Source organism: Dendropsophus ebraccatus, chromosome 7, assembly GCF_027789765.1.
Source record: "Dendropsophus ebraccatus isolate aDenEbr1 chromosome 7, aDenEbr1.pat, whole genome shotgun sequence".
NCBI lineage: Eukaryota > Metazoa > Chordata > Amphibia > Anura > Hylidae > Dendropsophus > Dendropsophus ebraccatus.
The window spans coordinates 72,585,735-72,606,889 of NC_091460.1; the positions used below are offsets into that span (position 1 = coordinate 72,585,735).

Sequence of the window (21,155 nt, forward strand, 5' to 3'; positions counted from 1 at the left end):
AATTATTATTTGTATATAGTATTACCTATATCTTTATCAGACACCTATTTTATAAGCTAGATTAAAGTTTTGTAAAAAGTTGCACAGTAATATTTTGAAGATTTATTTATCACCTATTCATTAAGTTTGTCAAGTGCAGTTCCACGTCTGGATGAATGTACCATGATAACAGTTCTTTCTTTAGGCCAGCCTGTTCCAATGGTCAGCAAGGGGGTGTGACCTATGTGTGGCCTATAATGTCAACGGGCGCTGTGGGTGGGGCTAAATTGCGCTGTTGCCGTGAAAAAGTGTTTATTAATAAAAAAAATCCCCTCCCCTAATAAAAGTCCAAATCACCCCCCCTTTTCCCATTTTATAAATATAAATAAATAAACAAATAAATAAATATATTTAGTATTGGCGTGCACGTAATCGCCTGAACTATTAAATTATCACATTTCTGATCTCGCACGGTAAGCGGCGGCAGTGCAAAATTTTATTTTGATCAAATCCAGAAAGAATGTAATAAGTGATCAAAAAGTCGCATATGCGCAAACAAGGTACCAATTGAAAGTAAAGATCATGGCGCAAAAAATGACACCTCACACAGCCCCATAGACCAGGCATAAAAGCACTATTAGGCTATGTTCACACTACGTAAAACTACGGCCGTTGTTGCCGATGGCAACAACGGCCATAGTTTTTGTGCACTGGAACACAGCCTATTAAGCAATGGCATCCCGGCCGGAGCGTACACACATCGTATACGCTCTGGCCGGGATCTGTGCGGCCCCGAAAATAACTGACAGGTCAGTTTTTTGCAGCCGGAATTCAGCCGGGGTCACAGAACGGCCGGTCTCATACGTAGTGTGAACATAGCCGTAGCATGGGAATAGAGCGATTTCAAGGGAACATATATTTGTTAACAATGGTTTGAATTTTTTAAAAGCCATCAGATAAAATAAAAGTTATACATGTTACATATCGTTGTAATCGTAACGACTTGAGAAACATGCATGACAAGTCAGTTTTACCCCAGGGCGAACGGCGTAAATGCAAAATTCCCCAAAATCCAAACAAATTCCTTTTTTTTTTTTTCACTTTGACAGCGCAAATGATTTTTTCCCGATTTCGCAGCATATTTTATGGAAAAATAATGCATGTCATTACAAAGTACAAATGGTTTCGCAAAAAAAAAAAAAAGGGCTCATATAGGTCTTCCGGTGAAAAAATGCAAGCGCTATGGAAAAAGTAAAAGTGCAAAAACGAAAATTGGCTTTTACCTTAAGGGGTTAATATTAATGCATAGTATCCTTATCGATCAAGGAGATAATATTACTACCTCTTATCTGATGGATATGTTGAACTAGAGTGAATTAGTGCTTAACATTTAATATTATATAATAATACAAGTATAGGCTATGTTCACTCACGGTAGGACAACGGCCGGTGTCAGAAAAGACTGGCACTGTAGTACCGGTCGGATGATCTTTAAGATCGCTGAGTTTTGATGCAGGCGCCTCTGTGTGCGCCCGCATCAGGACTCCCCACTGCACACAATGGAGCGTGAACTGACAGGGTATTTTGCAGCCGCTATTTATTGAATAGCGGCAGCAGAAAACTGACATGGCAGTTTCTCGTGGCGTCGCTAAGGATCCTGGCTAGAGTGTATACTATATGTGTACATTCCGTCCGGGATTCCATAGACGACAACCTAACATATATTTTCGTATTTATTACGGCCGTTTTTGCAATTGGCAACAATGGCCGTACTTTTACGAAAATATACGTTGTGTGAACACAGCCATATACTTTATTATATTTAGAATAAAGAAAGTGTTAAGGGCATGATATATAATGTAGATGGTTCATATGATTGCCTGCCTGTCAAAGCTCCCCAGAATTGTAATAGATTCTTTATTGCATTCTTAAAGGGAACTGGTTATTATTTTGTTATAGTCCTAATCATCACCATTAGAGAAATTTCTGGTGGCTTGACCCCTCCATGCCAGCCTTCATGAACAGATCTCTTTTTAACCAAATAGAAAGAAATTTATCAGTCAAGACTGGTGTGTTGGAAAGAAGCTGCCAGGTATACCTTTAGATTTATGAACTTTTTCTTGTGGGTTGACATTTTTTTTTTCCATATGTACAAATGCCACAAGAAATGGCACATGCCAACAAGAAAGCGCCATTGGCCTCAAGTGGCCAGCATTATTCATCCCCTGTTGCTGCTGGCATCCTCCCACTGTATTTGATTGACAACCTCTGTGTTGTGTGCTCTAGGTGCCTTAAATGCTGGGCACTGGAGGTGACCAGCCCCGTCCAGTGCACACTTGCTCCTCATTTACAATTAATTTTTTTTTTAAGTAAGTTTGGCAGCAGAAGTTTACAGAAAGTGGCCTGTCTTGTGTCAATTGACTTTCTGTAAGCAACGTCACTACATCATCACTTATCAGATCCCTCTCAGAAGTTCTTAGATCCCTACTCTCCCCATCAGCTCACTCTGTATGTATCTCCTTTCATACAATTCTGCCATTATAGGTGACCATACACCTTCAATAACTGTCCGGTGAACATTTGTTTGGCTGATAGTTACCCCTCCTGTCTTTCCCATACACAGGAGCATTCGGCACGGACTATTGTTTCTGTTGTCTCTATGGAAAGGGGGAAAAGCCACAGCTAGACTGCTCTGGCAGCGACCTATCTCTCAGAGAACAAGGGGTCGGGCAGTGATTTTAACTGTTTTAGACGCACAATATTTACTGTATAACTAATGACTTATAAATATTCAGCACTTTACAACTGAAAAAAAAATCAAGCCTTTAACCATTTTTTTTTTATTAAACAAAATAATCTTACACCAAAATGTTATCCTCTATGGCATTTGTATTTCAAAGCAGCGGAATGCAAAACTGCTTGTTTTTAACATGACATTGTTTTACACTATACAAAACTCTTTACATGGATAAAGACTTTGCTTGTTAAGTGTTTAATCTGGATGTTGAAGAAGTTCCGTTCATACAGGTTAAACATTGCTGCCTAACAAGGGCACATTTGCCTTAAAATTGGGCGCCATCAGTGAATCATTAAAATAAATGCCACATTTTTAGGATTTAGAAAACAAAACTGTTAAAGGATTATTATTCAGGTCTGAAAGAGGGTTGTTAGAAAAGTTAGATAAAAAAAAAAAGAGAGAGAAATACATATGCAAAAATCAGTAACAAAATGATGTCCTAGTGGAAGCTATATAAAGCCACCTACAAAGTTCCAAGAAAGTTGGCTACTCAAGATTCTGTAGAAAAAAAAAGGAGATTTGTTTGTGCTAAAGAGGCTAACAATCACTCTGAAGGTGCCACAAAGTGCATCAGCAGTAACAAAGTAAAATTATCTCAAGAACTTTATATGAAGTTAACATAAAAGAAGCAAATCAAACATTTGCTACTCACAAAAAAATTAAGGATATTTAGTTTTGTGGGTGAAATTTCAGGATGGACCTAAAATGTATTCTAACTTTTACAGTTGAACTTAATGTGAACCTTTTGTAACCTTTTGAATGCACATGTCCAACTGTTCAATGTCTCAGTACTTTTGGCACAACTTCTCATTTTCAAAAAAGAGATTGTTTGGTAGTGCTTGGTGGTAGTATTACAGTGTAGGTAGGTGTGTCTAGTCAATACAGAACTGCCTTACACTTTGTGAATGGTATACAGTAGTTACAATTATTGATAAACAAACTTTACGATGTTCGGTTCGGATGTCGAACACAAATCATAAAAAAAAATTACTGTAATTGATTCGTGATTACCAAACATTCACAAACAAATAACGACGTACAAGCATACGTTTCGGTCTAGAGTTATTTACATGCGTACAGATCAAGTGCAAAGCGTAAAATATGTAATAGTGAAGCATTTACGAGGTGCATGGCATTAGTGTATCTTTTATTCGCCCGTACGTATATACTGCCAATCACTAGCACACAGCAGAGCCAGATAGGAAGAGTAATGAAAATAAAATACATAAATTAGCCCTAAAAGGACTGTTGGGTTCTTATGTTTTTTTCACAAAGGACAGCTGTCACTACAGGGTTAAGAGATGAATCCTTATAGTGCTAAAACGCTGGATTCTCTCATCCTCCCTACACTGAAAATTTAACAATGTTTTAAGCCCTACTTAGTCAGCTCTCCCTCCCTACACTGACTAACTACCACTGTGAATATTGATGCCTAACTTAATTCAGATACTGTCCCTGCTCATTTCACTCTCCCTACTGAACAGCAGAAGAATTATGGAAGACTTTGAGAAAATTGGCCTCAGTGTCACGTTTTTATAGCATGTACGTAACGTACCTAATAATGGTACAGCCAATCACAGTAATGCCAGTAGTGAACATGGTAACTACTAGGCTTGATGGAACAGCGGAAAAAAATAGGTTTGATCAAACTCGAACCTAGCCAGACCTTCCGCATTTAATTGCTGATGCCTTGACGGTCCGAGCGGAAGGAGGAGACATCCCGGGGACCGCTTGCAATTCCAGGATACAACCTATTACCTAGGCTGAATACCGGAATTCCAGGAGGTCCCCGGGATGTCTCCTCCTTCCGCACGGACCATCAAGGCATCAGGAAACAAATAGGGAAGGTTCGGCTAGGTTCCAGTTTGATCGAACCTAGCTTTTTCCTCTGTTCGAGCAAGCCTAGTTACTACATTACCTGATGTGCTCTTCCTTAGCCACACGTTTTTTGGCTCTTTCAAATTGGTGGGAGGAAACTTGCACAATTGCGTACATTGCGAGATAAAGGTTCACATGTTCAAATATGTTAGAAAATGATCACTATAACCATTACAATCATCGAACAAATTGTTCTTGATCGGCAAACATGAACAATTAGCGTCATTTTCTTACAAACATACGAACATTTGCAAACAAGTTCGCTCATCACTAGTTACAAGCCCATACTACTTAAATAACATCATAAATCTGACAGTTTGCTGTAGCTGGCAGTCCCCTAGAGAGCATGGTGACTTTTGGTAATTTTCCGTGCAGTGGATTATGCACAATCTCACGTCTCCTATTGTACTAAGGAGGCATAGAGGAGTAGTTTGTGCCACACTCTGGCACACCTCACCAATCCTTCCTCCACCCTATTCTTCATGAATAATTAATGCTACAGTGTGTGAACATAGCCTTTATGTGTTTTCAATCCACTCCTGGTTTTGGTTGCAAAATACTGACAAAAATACTATGTGTAAACATAGCATTAACAATGATACAATAATGAAACAAACAAACAAACAAAAAAACCTCTCTATTTCATTTCCATCAGGGGATTTGAACCAGACACCAAACCGCTGGCAGGTCTCTAGACAGGTGAGTTACCCCTAGACCCCACAGCCCCTACACATTTTGGGTCACAGATTCAACTATATCTAAATATTTCTTTCAGAAATAACCTGCCTACAGAGGACTCATATGCAATCAAAGACACTGGCTGACAGCTGAGTGAGCAGGATGCCGGGCAGCATTGATTATTAATGAAAAAGAGGGAAGAGGAAGGAGTGGTGAGGTGTGCCATAGTGTGGCACAAACAACTCCTCTTTGACTTTTTATTACAGTAGGAAACCTGAGATTGTACATAATACACTGCACAGAAAAATACCAAAAGGCACCATGCCCACTGGGGGACTACCAGCTACAGCACACTGTAAGCATCTCAGGTAGGGCCTGGGAGCTGACAGATTCCCTTTAGTACAAGTGATTCTAACTTATAGCAGTGGTGGTTGAGTCAAATTTTGCAGAAATTACTGTAAATTACCTTTTGACAGTCTGAGACCCCAATGACTATCCAGATGACAGCAAAAATGTATTTTGGGGGTTAAAAGTGACTCCTGTTCAGACAGAATGTTCAATTCAGCAAAGGACAAATTTAATAACTAAATTATGTTTAGAGAAATGTACAAGGGAATTCTTACTTCCTGAACCGAGATTCCTTATAAATTTTGCAAAAAAAAAAAAAAAAAAAAAAAAAAAAATATATATATATATATATATATATATATATATATATATATGATTCGGGAACTCACCAAATTTTTCAAAAGTTTGTCTCAAAATGTCAGCTGCACATAGTACAATATATAAAAAAAGAATGTATATATATATATATATATATATATATATATATATATATATATATATATATACACTACCGTTCAAAAGTTTGGGGTCACATTATTTTTGAAGGAAAAGCATTGTACTTTTCAATGAAGATAACTTTAAACTAGTCCTAACTTTAAACAAACACACTCTATACATTGCTAATGCGGTAAATGACTATTCTAGCCGCAAATGTCTGGTTTTTGGTGCAATATCTACATAGGTGTATAGAGGCCCATTTCCAGCAACTATCACTCCAGTGTTCTAATTGTACAATTTGTTTGCTCATTGGCTCAGAAGGCTAATTGATGATTAGAAAACCCTTGTGCAATCATGTTCACACATCTGAAAACAGTCTAGCTCGTTACAGAAGCTACAAAACTGACCTTCCTTTGAGCAGATTGTGTTTCTGGAGCATCACATTTGTGGGGTCAATTAAACGCTCAAAATGGTCAGAAAAAGATAACTTTCACCTGAAACCTGACAGTCTATTCTTGTTCTTAGAAATGAAGGCTATTCCATGCGAGGAATTGCTAAGAAATTGAAGATTTCCTACAACGGTGTGTACTACTCCCTTCAGAGGACAGCACAAACAAGATAAGCACATTAGAGTCTCTAGTTTGAGAAACACGCCTCACAGGTCCCCAACTGGCATCTTCATTAAATAGTACCAGCAAAACACCAGTGTCAACATCTGCAGTGAAGAGGCGGCTGCAAGATTTTGGGCTTCAGGGCAGAGTGGCAACGAAAAAGCCATATCTGAGACTGGCCAATATAAAAAAAAGATTAAGATGGGCAAAAGAACACAGACATTGGACAGAGGAAGATTGGAAAAAAGTGTTGTGGACGGATGAATCCAAGTTTGAGGTGTTTGGATCACAAACAATAACGTTTGTGAGACGCAGAACAAATGAAAAGATGCTTGAAGAATGCCTGACGCCATCTGTTAAGCATGGTGGAGGTAATGTGATGGTCTGGGGTTGCTTTGGTGCTGGTAAGGTGGGAGATTTGTACAGGGTAAAAGGGATTCTGAATAAGTAAGGCTATCACTCAATTTTGCAACGCCAGTGGACGTTGCTTGATTGGAGCCAATTTCATCCTACAACAGGACAATGACCCTAAAAACACCTACAAATTGTGCAAAAACTATTTACAGCCGAAGCAGGCAGCTGGTATTCTATCGGTAATGGAGTGGCTAGCGCAGTCACCAGATCTGAACCCCATTGAGCTGTTGTGGGAGCAGCTTGACCGTATTGTACGCCAGAAGTGCCCATCCAACCAATCCAACTTGTGGGAGCTGCTTCTAGAAGCGTGGGGTGCAATTTCTCCAGCTTACCTCAACAGATTAATAGCTAGAATGCCAAAGGTGTGCAATGCTGTAATTGCCGCAAAAGGAGGATTCTATGACGAAAGCAAAGTTTGATGTAAAAACAATGTTATTTCAAATATTATTTCTAACTTTGTCAATGTCTTGACTCTATTTTCTATTCATTTCACAACGTATGGTGGTGAATAAGTGTGACTTTTCATGGAAAGCACAAAATTGTTTGCGTGACCCCAAACTTTTGAACGGTAGTGTATATATATATATATATATATATATATATATATATATATATATACACACACTGTCAGTGTCAGGACAGGAAGGAACAAGCAAAACAAGATAGTGAGCCCTCAGTCTGAACCCACCCCCTGTCCCTACCTACTTGCCTCAGTTGGCCCTAGGCGGTTGTGGACAACCATAAAGGTGTTCCCTACGCTGTATAGGTGGAACATACAACAGGACAGACAAACAAACACAATAGTGGATGGTGAACAAGCCAAAACCACACGGACAACGCAGTACAAAATCAGCAATACAATCGGATAGTCAAAGGTCAGGTGGTAGGTCAGATAACAATTTGAACAGGGTCAGAGGGAATTAGGAAGAGAATAACAGGGGTAGACACAGGAAAGCTGGGATCCAGGTAAGAACAGAAATAGCCAGCAGAGAAGTGAGCAGCTAGCTGTTATTTATCCAGGATCAGTGGCTAGGTCCAGCAGCTGATTGGACCAGCCCTGATCCCAGCACCAGGTTCAGCTGAAGCATTAAAATCCTGAAGAGCTCAGGTAGCTCCTGCATTGCTGGATGAAAAGCAATCGGGTGTGTCACAACAAACCAGGCGCAGTTCACACCAGGCTATTGCACATTCCTGACACACACTTTTTTTTTTTAAATATAATGTACTATGTGCAGCCAACATTTTGAAACAAACTTTTGAAAAATGTATATATTTAGAGTCCTGGGTTTGTTGCTGGATGGTGGTGGTGGTGGTGGGTATTTTCCTCATCTAGCTAGCCTGTCTGTATCTTATACTTTACCTAATCCTCTTGTTCGGTACAGCATGGCCTGCCGACTGATTTTGATGCAAAATATATATATATATTTTTTGCCACAAAAAAGTGTGCACTTTATATGCATTTTTTACATCAGAGGATCCCGAATAGTCACCTTACTGTAGCACCTAGTTTAGCTGTTTTACTATAGTTCATTAATGATTCAGTTCGGAAGTACCCAAATTTTACACCAAAGTTTGCTGTTTGTCTGCCGTAACTGAACTTTGCTCACCTCTCCTATTAATGAAAAGTCACACACAGTTTTAAGAATTTTTGTATATTTACTTGCATTTCTTGTATGTCTGTTAGGAAAACTACCGTACTAAGCTTGTTTAGATTGGCTCAAAACGCTGCACAAATATGTATTAGTCGCACATAATAAGTAGGACTTGCCGTTAAGAGGAGCTATAAATGTAAGGTTTCAGACTGTCACATGTATTGTGTAAATATTTGTAACTTTTTTTAAACAAAAACACTAATGACACGTGTACACGTTCTGTAATCTGTTACAGCTTTTACTTTTGTGAATTCACTGGTACAGTTCATGACAAAATTCACAACATATGTAGATGTATTCATATTAAAGGTTTCTCTCGATATCTGGCTTCCTGTTATGCATTAAGTTAGCATTTTTGTAAAAAAATTGTTGTTAAACGTACTCTGTCACCCCTAACCCACCCCCTCCACCGCTGTAAATAGAAGAAAAAGTGCTCATTGAAAATCTTTAGTTTGTAGCTTTTTACTCTTTTGTATTACCCCACTGTAAGCTTACAAACTGGGTATATTGATGCATAGAAGACTACTTAGCCCACAAATATAATGGAGATGACTACTTAGACTACTTTTTGTTTGTGGACTTATAGCAGATGAATGCAAGTACATGAAAAGATTTTGGAGGTGACATAGTCGCTTTAAGTAAAAGTAAGGAGTAGATTAAAAGCTAAATATTTTTGATACATTCATGTTGGGCCACACTAGAATGGCAGAGAGCCTCACCATTAGCAAAGAAAACCCACATATAGGTAGATACGTGCATCTGAATATACCTGAAGTATACCTGAAAATGTACATTGCTGAGAAAGTCCTGTACTGTCTCAGTAATATAATGCATATTTAAAAACATTACTTCTACATCCTGTGTGTATTACATATTCTAATTCTTAAAAGCAGTCAAATTAGAAGCAAAAGCAAACAGGACTGATGACTTTTCATATCTTCGCCATTCTCAAGAGTGCAGAGCCATAAACCTCTTCATGATACGAATAATCCTTTAAATGATGAAATCTATTAGGAATTCTTAGATCCTAGTAATTAAAAATAATTCTGCTAGTGGTTGCTCGGTTAGAAGGGCAATGATTCAATATTGTCTTACAGCTTATTAAAGGTCCCAGTTTTAAAGTACAGTATAAAGTAATAAATGGTGTATTTTCCCTAATGACGGGGACAGCTAATGATATCGAGATTAACTGTTCAGCGTTTATTGTGCTGGCTGGAGCCAAGAGAATGCTTTTACAACAAAGAAAGGTTGTGTTTTTCAAAAATGATATGAAAATCAGCAAACTGTATTCTCACTGTCTTTGTAAAACAGCTCTCCATTTATGCCTTCTTTTACACATATTTTTTTGTTACCTTTTTAAACATTTTTTTGTCCTTTTAAAATTCCATGGTTTTGTATGTATGTATGCATGTATATACCAAATGTATACATGGTAATATCCCTAATATTTAGTGTAGTTACTATAGGAACAGTACTTAGTAGGGATGAGCAAACCGAACCGTTACGAACCAGATTAATTACGAACTGTGTAAAAAGTTTGGTTTGGCACCGAACCGAATTTTGAGAAATCTGATTCAAATCTGTCTATTTTAACCTTGTGTATAAAACAAATCTCTAAATGGTAGTTGTTTAGGGAGTTGTTTAGGTTTGACGCAGGACAGCGTTCACTTCCACAATTCGACGATTACATATCCACTCTTTCACAGGGAGATCATCATCATAGTCATGTCTATCAAGTTCAACCAAAAATGCAGCAAACAATAGTTTTTTGACATGCTAAAGCCTTGTGATAAGCTGATTGCTGAGTCTTTTACACAGGGAGATATCTGGCTGTTAGGCTGATAGACATCTTTTGTAATAGACTGCAATAGATTAGACTTAGGGCCCTATTACATGGGATGATTGTTGTGCAAATTATCTTTATATTGTTTCAATTTAAATAATAATCATTTAGTGTTAATGTAGGCAACAATCAAATGGCCAATAAGAACTTGTCTCGTTCATTTACTGCTGACACCAAAATGATTAATTGTTTGCAGTTTTTCCATATTCGTTTTCTGAAATTTCATATTCGTTCTCTATAATTCCGCATTTGTTCACTAGTTGTTCACTAATCATTCAGTGTAGTTAAACATTCTTCCTTTGCTGGGATCAGATGGAGTAAACAATCCTAGTAATGATCACAACTAACGACTATCGTTCTGTGCAATATTGTGATTTTAGGTTAGTAATAAACAATCTTGTTAGTGATTGTTTATCATTATTCGTTAAAAATCACTTTGTCTAATAGGACCCTTAGACTAGATATTTATTTGATAGCTATTTGTCAGTGACACAATTATGGGCGGCAGCTATGGGAGATAAGTCTATCAAGCTCCCCAAAAGAGAATGGATGCCTAGCCACCACTCCCAAGCAGTGCATTATTATTGATAACCAGCATTAATTGTAATGCTGCCATGTTTTAAAATGTCTTATCAAACTCATCCATACGTTTGATGGATGATTGAATACTTTTAATGGGAATCTGTCAGCTTCTGGGTTCTAATTAAGGTGCTGACAGTGTGCTGTTGCTGGCAGTCCCCTAGTAAGCATGGTACCTTTTGGTAATTTGTCGATGCAGTGGATTGTGCACAATCCTACTGCAATGAAGTGTCAAATAGGAGTTGTTTGTGCCACACTCTGACACACCTCACCACTGCTTCCTCCTCCCTCTTCTTCATATGTAATAAATGCTGCCCGCCCTCCTGCTCGTTCAGCTGTCAGCCAGTGTCTTTGATTGCAGATCAGTCCTCTGTAGGCAGGATATGTCTGAAAGAAACACTCAGATATAGTTGAATTTCTGATCCCAAATGTGTTGGAGCTGTGATCTAGGGGGTAACTCACCTGTCTAGAGATCTGCCAGCAAGTCATTCTTTGGTTCAAATCCCTGTTAAAATTGAGTGGATGACTGCCATTTAATTGCAAAAAATTGCCATTGTTTTGAAATAATGGCAGTTATTTGCTATGAAAACACAGCCTTTCTGTGTTTTCAATCAATTTCTGGTTTTTGGTTTCAAAATACTGAGCAAAAATACTGAGTGTGAACATAGGCTTAAAAATGATACAATAATGAGAAAAAAAGAAAAATAAAGACCTATATTTAATTTCCATCAGGGGATTTGAACCGAAGGATGAACTGCTGGCAGGTCTGTAGACAGGTGAATTACCACTAGACCACAGCTCCAACACATTTGGGTTCAGAGATTCAATTATATCTGAGTGTTTCTTTCAAACATAAACTGCCTATAGAGGACTGATCTGAAATCAGAGACACTGGCTGACAGCTGAGTGAGCAGGAGGCCGGGCAGCATTGATTATTCATGAAGAGGAGGTAGGAGGAAGGAATGGTGAGGTGGCCAGAGTATGGCACAAACAACTGCTCTTTGACACTTCAATGCAGTAAGAATTTGCATACTTCGCTGCATGGACAAATTACCAAAAGGCACCATGCTTGCTAGGGGACTGCCAACTTCACTACACTGTCAGCACCACAGGTAGGGCCTGGAAGCTGACAGATTCCCTTTAAGGAAAAAAATAAAATACTTGGACTTTTAAAAATTAAGTAGATTTTATTAGATAAGACTATGTAGTTTTATAAAAGTCCTGCAAAGGTGTCCCTGTATTGAAAGCTTTTTGTTGTTCCTTTTAAGCTAATGCAGTCACACTAATGGATTTCTTATGAGGCAGTGGAAAAGCATTGCCGAGCCAAGCTTCATAGACAGCTTATACTTACTAAATAGTAGACCTCTGTCCTTCATTAATATTAATGCTTGCTGTCTTCATTTGTAGAAGAGTGGCTACCATGTAAGAGCTGAACTGTAAAAAAAAAAAAACCCTTAAAATACATTTTTAAATATTTTCCTTTAAAATAGAAAATCCAGGGTTAATAATCAGAATTTCTTTATAAAGTATGTTAGAGTCCGTTGACAGCTCGTTTATTAGGTTCATGACCACCACTCTCTGCTCTGAAAGCATTGGCCAGGATCTTTGGGAACGGTAAGTATACATTTTTACTCCCTTCAGTATCTTCCTCTGTGGTCACACAAGTCTTCAGGGCTTGCATTGTCTCTAGAGACATGGGTAGCATGGCTGTTGCCCTTTCTTGCTACTTCAGTGCCTCTGTCCCCGCCAAACCAGGAAGTGAAAAGGGATGCATCTCGACAGCTGAGAAAACCCCTTTAAAGTGTACAGTCAGGGTCTGAGTTTTCAGCTTGGGACAGATACGAAGATTGAACAAGAAGAAGAAGCTTAGCTTGTTCACTTCTGGCTCAGTGTTACATTACCTGGATGGACTCCGACTGAAAGTCCATGGGGCTGTCAGGGTCGCATAGACACAGAGCTAGCAGCATCAAGGTTGTTCTACCGATTAGTCAGGGTCTGAACACTCAGACCCTGACCAATATGAGCCTTTGTCTTTCAATGGAATTGAATTCAATTCCATTGGCAATCTATTGCATTCATATTTAGTAGCAAAGGTCCTATCATTTATTCTGAGGTCCACATAAGAAATTGTCCTGACATACTGTACATCTCAAATTGGAGAAGAAAACAAATAGTGAAAAGTCAGTTCTGAAAAAAAATACTTTTTAACAAGAAACAAGCTTTTATTCTGCTTTGAAAATAATAAGGTGTCCAACAATGCCAACAACAATTATAAAGAAATATAGCATTTACAGATACCAAAAAGGTACAATGTTAATAAAATGAAAACTTGAAATAAACAACTATTCTGGATACTGAAGAAGAAAAAAACAAAAACCTTTAACTCTGGGCTACACTCCAAACAAAAATGCAAATGATCTTACACGCTTGCAATTGCTTGCCAATATGTCTATGTTTTTTGGGTGCAGTAAATCTTTGTGTGTCACAAAATGCCTTGCATGCTGGGCAGGGTTTATGTAAAAGGCATTATTTAGTCATTACCCCTGTGTGTATACATTAAGCATGTTATGAAATACTTTAATAACCAATTTATATTAAGAAAATATATTGACTTTAAGACTAATTACTGTAGAGACAGAAAACAGTCAACAAACAGTGGTTAACTAACTCATTCAAAATCAGTGTCTAGGAACCATACAGATCATTCTGATGTTTTTAGCACATATAAGATTGACACCTATAGGGGTAATTAAAAAAAAAAAACCTTGATGACACTGCTTTTTCAGTGTCCGGTCCTTGTTAGGGCTTAGTATACAAGGGAGCCTGAAAAGCCTTCAGACCAATGAGCAAGGAATATTTGCAAACTGTCATTATGCTTGCATCCAAAACATGTTGGTCAGACCAGAAGCAAGAAACATGCATATGACCGGGTTGCATATCTTCACTTCTTTATTCCAACAATCATTGTAACAAACAATACAATGGCAGACAAAAAAACCCCCTATTTTAGCATATACAAGTCTATTAAAAACAATCAAAAAGCAAAAACCTGCTTTGCCCTGCCATAAAAAAAGCAACAGGCACCCAGTGTAAACTAACCCCAACCACAATTACTGTTATCTGTTATGTAGACATGTACAGTATATGTTCAACTTTTTTTTTTTTTTTTAAGTCTGCCATTATATTGTTTGCAACAGGGACAGGGATTGTTGGAATAAAGATACCCTATTGATGTGCAACCTGGTTATAAGCATATTGCTTTCTTCTGGTCTGGTTTAGTGCATTGTTCACGTGCATAGATTTTCACTCTTTTCTATTGTTAGAGAAAACGCACTAGTGATTTACTGGGATTATTGAGTTGATCAATAAAACCCTGAAGATTTTATTTTGTTCAGGAACTGGATTTTGTTTTTCTATGCATCTACAGTATGTTCACACAGGACACATTTGTTGAAGAAATTTCTGTGTATGAAACCTATTTCCATGCCACCAAATGAGGATAGTTTAGCAGCATCAAGCTATGTTCCCACAGAGTATTTTTGCTTAAAACCAGGAGTGGATTGAAAACACAGAAAGGCTATGTTCACACACTGTTAAAATTTAGTGGAGCTCCGGCATTTAATGGCAAACAATGGCCATTATTTCAAAACAATGGCCATTGTTTTAAATAACAGAAAATATTTGCTATTATTTGCCATTAAATGGCAAATAAGCGCCTTTTCCTTGGCATATGCCATGGACGCAATATATTTATAAACATCCCCCATTGGGTTCTGAAAAAAGTGCAAAACTTGCAGATAGTAAGGAAAGTTGTAAGTTGTTACATGGACAAGGTGGGTAGTGTACCCTGGCCACTCCTAACAGATGTAGTATCCCTGCCTTTTGGGGGGTACCTATCTTCTTAATAGGGTTATCCCAACTACGCAGATGATCCCAACCCTAAACTAAGTGCAGGAAGAAAATAAAAAAGTGAGATCACTCAGGAACCATAAATCACAAATAAACAGAAACATAAGACACCACTAGTAAAAACAAAGTCTATGGAAGAGTTATTTTATTTTAGTTATCCATATACATTTGTACTTTATCAGTGATACAGTATATGCTAGCCTCTGTTAAGAAGTAGGTTTAGAGATGAGTCAGTACGAAAATGATTGTTACTCGAGTCAAAGGTTTTCCTATGCTGAAGTGCTCAATTTGAGTAACAAACCACATCAAAGTCAATGAGGAGAATCAAGCATTTTTTCAGGGGCCTCCTATTCAACACAAGGGAGGGTGTCTGTTGCACCTGAAAACCTTAGAAAGGGATTAAAACACCACAGAAAGGGAACTGACACAGCAGGGGAACCATCCATGGATTCATTAAAGACTCTCAGGTCCCTGACTTGAGCCACTTTAACATACTGACAATATTGCTTACCTACCCCATGACAAAGTCCAATTTAAAGTACATTACTTGTAGAGGAATCAAAAAGGAAAAGAAGAAAAAAAATTCCTCCAACACCCCTTAAAAGCTAACCTATCTCCCACTTTAGTTCCTGTCATCTCTGACAACCACAGAAGTCGTAAGTGAGGAAGAAATCAAATGACGCTCGTTAGTAACTGTCATTGTGTGTGTGTGTGTGTGTGTGTGTGACATGGTAAGACACATCCTGTGTAAATTTTGATGGATGGAGTAATAGACCCATTAAGCCAATGCACCAAGTGCAAGGGCTGGCAAAAGTAGAAAGAAATGAGGCAATCCCATACACCATTATTACTTATAAAGGAGGGCCTCATACAAACACTGTGAAAAATAAATGTATTCATGTTTTTTTCTCACAGTATATAGTGGCATATACTCAGTCCGCACCACTACACTTTAGCACTATGACATTGATTAGACTGTATAACACTTTAGGATTTTTGGATAGTTGTGGATAACTGACTATTACTAGATAAGGTTATATACCAGTGTACTATTCCATACAAAACTGCTATTTTGTATTTTCTGTGTAGGACACACTGATAGACTAAGAACTGTTGGGTGTACCTAAATAGCAAATAGCAAGCCCTTCACCAGCTCTCTCCCTTTACTAGCAGCTCTCCCTGTCAGTTAACAAACCACAAGTGATTCGAGCATCTGGAGACCTGGGTCTATATAGACTCAGGTCACCTGATGCAGCTGGTCAATCACTGCTATGACAGCAGCCAACATAGAGCTTTATAGTAGGACCTCCCATACACTCCCTGGCATGATAATTGGCTGTGTAAAGCTGCCAAACATGCAGGCAGAAGACTAGCTATTTGATTCACGGATCACATTGTACTGACTCATGCTTGCGCGATAACGGTCGAATTCGAACGATAATCGTACGTGTAAACGCAGCGAATGATCAAACAACGAGCAAAAAATCGTTCATTTTGATCTTTGAACAACTTCTCAAATCATCGTTGGTCGTTCGCTAAAATTTCGCTGATCGCTTTGTGTAAATGGTCGCCGCAAAAGTCCGCCCACCCGCAGCTTAGCCCCCCGCCCGCAGCCCGTCCCCCACTCCTCCGCAGCCTGGCTACCCATCCTACAGCCCCCTGCGCCACCTCGATCGAACCCCCCCGCCAGCTTGATTGCCACCCCTGCCGGCCCGATCGCCACCCCCACCGGCCCGATCGCCACAACGATCGCCACCCCCGCCGCCCCAGCCATGAGCATACCTTACCTGCTCGGCGTAGCGGGTGTTCGAAATTCCCGTCTCACCTCTTCAGTGCATTGATTGGCTGAATTTCGAACACCCGCTTCGCCGAGCAGGTAAGTTATGCTAGTGGCCGGGGCGGTGGGGGCAATTGGGGCGGCAGGGTTGGCGATCAGGGCGGCAGGGATGCTGATCGGCTGGCGGGGGGGGGCGATCGAGCCAGTGCAGGGGGCTATAGGATGCGGGGCTGGGCTGCGGAGGAGTGGGGGCCGGGCTGTGGGCAGGCCGGGCTTCGGGCGGGCGGAGGGCAGGGCTGCGGGCGGGTTTTCGGCCTGCTTAAGCGAGCTTAAAACGATCGCAAAACGAATTTCCGTATGATATATCGTACCATCTAAACGCTGATCATTGTGGAAAAAAAAAAAAAACGTTACTCCGACATCGTTAATCGTACGATCGGGCAAATTATCGTTCCGTGCAAACGTAGCATCATTTAAGCTTGTTTGCTTATCTCTATTTGTTGTCTCTCAATGTTATTTAACCTAATGAATACTAAAGTAATCTGCACCAGCTTGTACCCACCCCCTAGCTGCCGGTACTGATTCTTACAGTTCAACACACCATGTTCGGTCCGGGGGTTGGCCTTTCTCCCAGAGCAGGTATTTTGGAGATTTAAAAAGTTTTTTTTTTTTTGTGGAGTCAATGAGGTGGGGCCTAGGGCATCCATGCCCTAGACCTGCAGCACCTCTTTCCTTGCCTCTCTTTATTTTCAGTTCCCCTCTGGGCTGGATAAAGGTGGGGAGAGAGGCACTGCAGGTGCAAGTTATTTGCATCCAATAAAATGTCCTTAAAGCGACTCTGTACCCACAATCTGACCCCCCAAACCACTTCTTCCTTCAGATAGCTGCTTTTAATCCAAGAACTGTCCTAGGGTCTGTTCGGCAGGGGATGCAGTTATTGTCATAAAAACAACTTTTAATCTAGCAGCGCTGTGTCTAACGGCCGGGACTTACATTTGTATATGCATTAGGCTGGCACTACCTCTCTGTCCTTCCTCCCCACCCTCCTCATCATTAGGAATGATCCAGGAACATTTACTGCTGTTTGAGCTTTGCACAGGTGTATTAACGACCCAGCCCATGTTCATTATACACACAGGGGGAGAATAGGAAGAAATCTGCCTGGAGCATTCCTAATGATGAGTAGGGTGGGGAGGAAGGACAGAGAGGGTGTGCCAGCCTAATGCATATACAAATGTAATCCCCGGCCGTTAGACACAGCGCTGCTGGATTAAAAGTTGTTTTTATGACAATAACTGCATCCCCTGCCGAACGGACCCCAGGACAGTTCTTGGATTAAAAGCAGCTATCTGAAGGAACAAGTGGTTTGGGGGGGTCAGATTGTGGGTCGCTTTTAAATGTCCTTAAAAATCCTTGTGGGAACATAGCCTAAAAGTCACAGAAGAGTCAAAACAAAATATTATTGGCTTATTAAAAAAAAAAAAAGTCTAACAGTTTGTTTTTGTGTAGAGTCCAATCATTCTTTAAATGGAAACAAAATAGTTTTAATTCATAGGGGCATATTGTCACCTCGGCAGAGTTTTGTTAGCCCCCTCTTCCCTCCTCGGTCCAGTGCTTTTAGCAACCACCCCTTCCCCCCTTGATGAGGCAGGGAGAGGTGCTTAGCCCTGCTATAGTGACACTGGTCTACAATGATAAAAGCAACAGAAATACTGAGGTGACTATCATTTTAAATTGAAATATCACTTTATACCGTACGTAGGTGTACATTTCTTTTTTAGAGAGGGATTTATTACAAATTTCCCACATTGTAGCAAATCCCAGCTGCACACGATGATAGTACATTCATTAATCCTGGTCCTAAAGTACAGACTACCACCTTCATGTATCCATTTGTTCATATAAATGAGAACATTGGTTACTGATTGAGAAACAAAGAATATGTTATCAGTGAACAAAAAACAAATGAATTCCAAGTATCTACCCGAACATGGAACAAGCACTAAAAATAGTAATTTTTTTTGTTTGTTTTTTCAAGGCTCTAATGAAAATGTCACAGAACCAGATGGGCAATTTAATGAAAATATCAGTTTCAAAAGAACATGAATCATCAGAGAACAATGCCCAGCCGATATCTGGAAAACACAAATAACCCTAATGAGAACATCAATGATAAATCTGTTTATGTACCTGAAAGTTAAATGTAATTCAGCTATGATAACAAACTACATGATTAAAGAGAACACTTACTCCATAATAAGTCTGTTACTTGACATTCCTATGAATCCATTTAACATATGGCAAATTCATTCATATTGAAATCTTTGCAGAGAATTTGCATTTGTTTGCATGAATGCAAGATAGATTTTTACCTCCCTCTCTATGGTCAACTGCATGTTGCATGTTTTCAGTTGAAATTGCATGTATTCCGCTTACACCATTGTCAGAATTAGTAAATCATACAGATGAAAGATGGGGTTTGTTGATTGCAGGCTGATGATGCAGAGATGAGGCAGGGCGTGATGTCACAGGAGGCTTGGCTGGATCCCCCAATCCCCTGAGTGACTTACCATCTCTGACTGGCCAGAAGCAGCTGTTGCAATGATTTCACTAAAGTCTGCAGTGAAATTAGGGCTATGTTCACACATGTTGGAGTTTCATTGGAGTACTGCAGCGTATTCACAAAAATGATGCAGTAACACCAGTAAATTATGCTAAACGGCAGAGAGGATCAGAGCCGGCACTGCCAATCCCACCTGGACAGAAAACAAGGCATAAACAGTATGTCCCATGTAAGATAATATTGGGTAAAGTCCTTATTGTGGGGCTCAAATTTAAAGATAAAAGATGCTTGATCATAATATGTGCGTGGAAATGAAAAGAAAAAAAAAAAGGAAAAAAAAGTTCTTAACTTTATTCCAATATCTGCGTTACAGGTAGAGAATACAGCATGTTTGTGGGTGGGACTACAATGAAATGATAAAGTACTGCAAATAATTCAGTAACACAATGAAAGTGTAAAGTGTGAACACAGCCTAGATGTTCTGCAACAGATGTGGGCATGGAATGGGCAGGGTGGAGGACTGTGATGAACAGCATTGCATTCTAGAACCAGTACTGCATTCTGGGAACTGCTGGACCAGGAAGTACAGTCACACAATACACAACCCCCCCCCCTCCAAAAAATAAATAAATGGTAGTTTCAAAACTGGGATAGATAGGTAAGGAATGCTTTATGCTTCTGCAGAAGTTTCATTTTTTTAACCTCTACTTGGAACTAAATTTTCAAGATTTATTATTATTATTTTTTTAGCTGAACTAAATGCAAAAATCGAATCAGAACCTTTCTGAGCTTTAGAAGAAACTTTTGAAATGTCACAGAAACATGCCAAAGGTTTTGATTGGTCGGGGTCTAAGTGCAGACTACTCGTTGCTCATTCTCCTGATCAGTCACAGTCTGAACACACAGCACAGCGAAACCACCAGCATCAGTGGTGGTTCAAAGGGTCAAAAAATTTGTTGTGTGACCAGGTACAGATACAATTCTTTGATCACTAGGTTCTTAATCAAGTGTACATAAACTGGGAAACTGATGGTATAAGTGCAATCAACCAATCACAATGTTACACATAACAAATAGACAGAAGACCTCTTCGAGCAACCCTTACCCGCTCTCTGAGGGGACCCAGGGAATCAGGATTGTAAGAGCTGTGTTCAGCCTGCAATGTCAGACGCTATTGCAGGCAGGAAGCAGGTAAGTGGCATTGGTGACTGTGCAGCACGATGTGAGCCCATTCGTGCACATGGATCGTGCTGTTCCCATTGAAAAAAAGGACGCTACCTAGGTTTAGTGAACAGGCAGCTATTGCCAGTGCTTCCCTCCAGTGTACAATTTGGTATTGCACAGGAATCGTAATGGCTCAGATAAAAACTATTAATAAAGCTACAAATAAATGTAACCAGTGTCTCTGATGTCTCAAAAAGTTGGAGAAATTAACTAGGGGAAAAGAACAGATTACATATGATTCTTATTCTGATTCTATTTCAATAAGAAAAAAATTGCCAGACAACCTTTTTTAAGCTTGCCTTTTTAAAAACACACTCGAAGTTTAATTGTCCCTTTTTGCCAATCATTTCATTCACTTAACTCAGCTTTAAAAAGGTCATCACAATTTCATTAAAATAATACCCCCCCCCCCCCCAAAGAAATAAAAATCAGATTGTGTCCTCGTGTTATTGTGTTTCAATTATT

General features: G+C 39.3%; 1 protein-coding gene across 1 annotated transcript in view; it reads right to left on the reverse strand.

Annotated features, from left to right (window-relative positions):
* Positions 1 to 12,614, reverse strand: part of TENM3 (teneurin transmembrane protein 3) — a 1,065,662-nt gene extending 1,053,048 nt beyond the window's left edge. Inside the window, exon 1 of the mRNA XM_069977777.1 lies at positions 12,569 to 12,614. The gene's annotated coding sequence lies outside the window, so the exon portion shown is untranslated. The remainder of the gene's footprint in view (positions 1 to 12,568) is intronic.
* Positions 12,615 to 21,155: the final 8,541 nt, after the last annotated feature.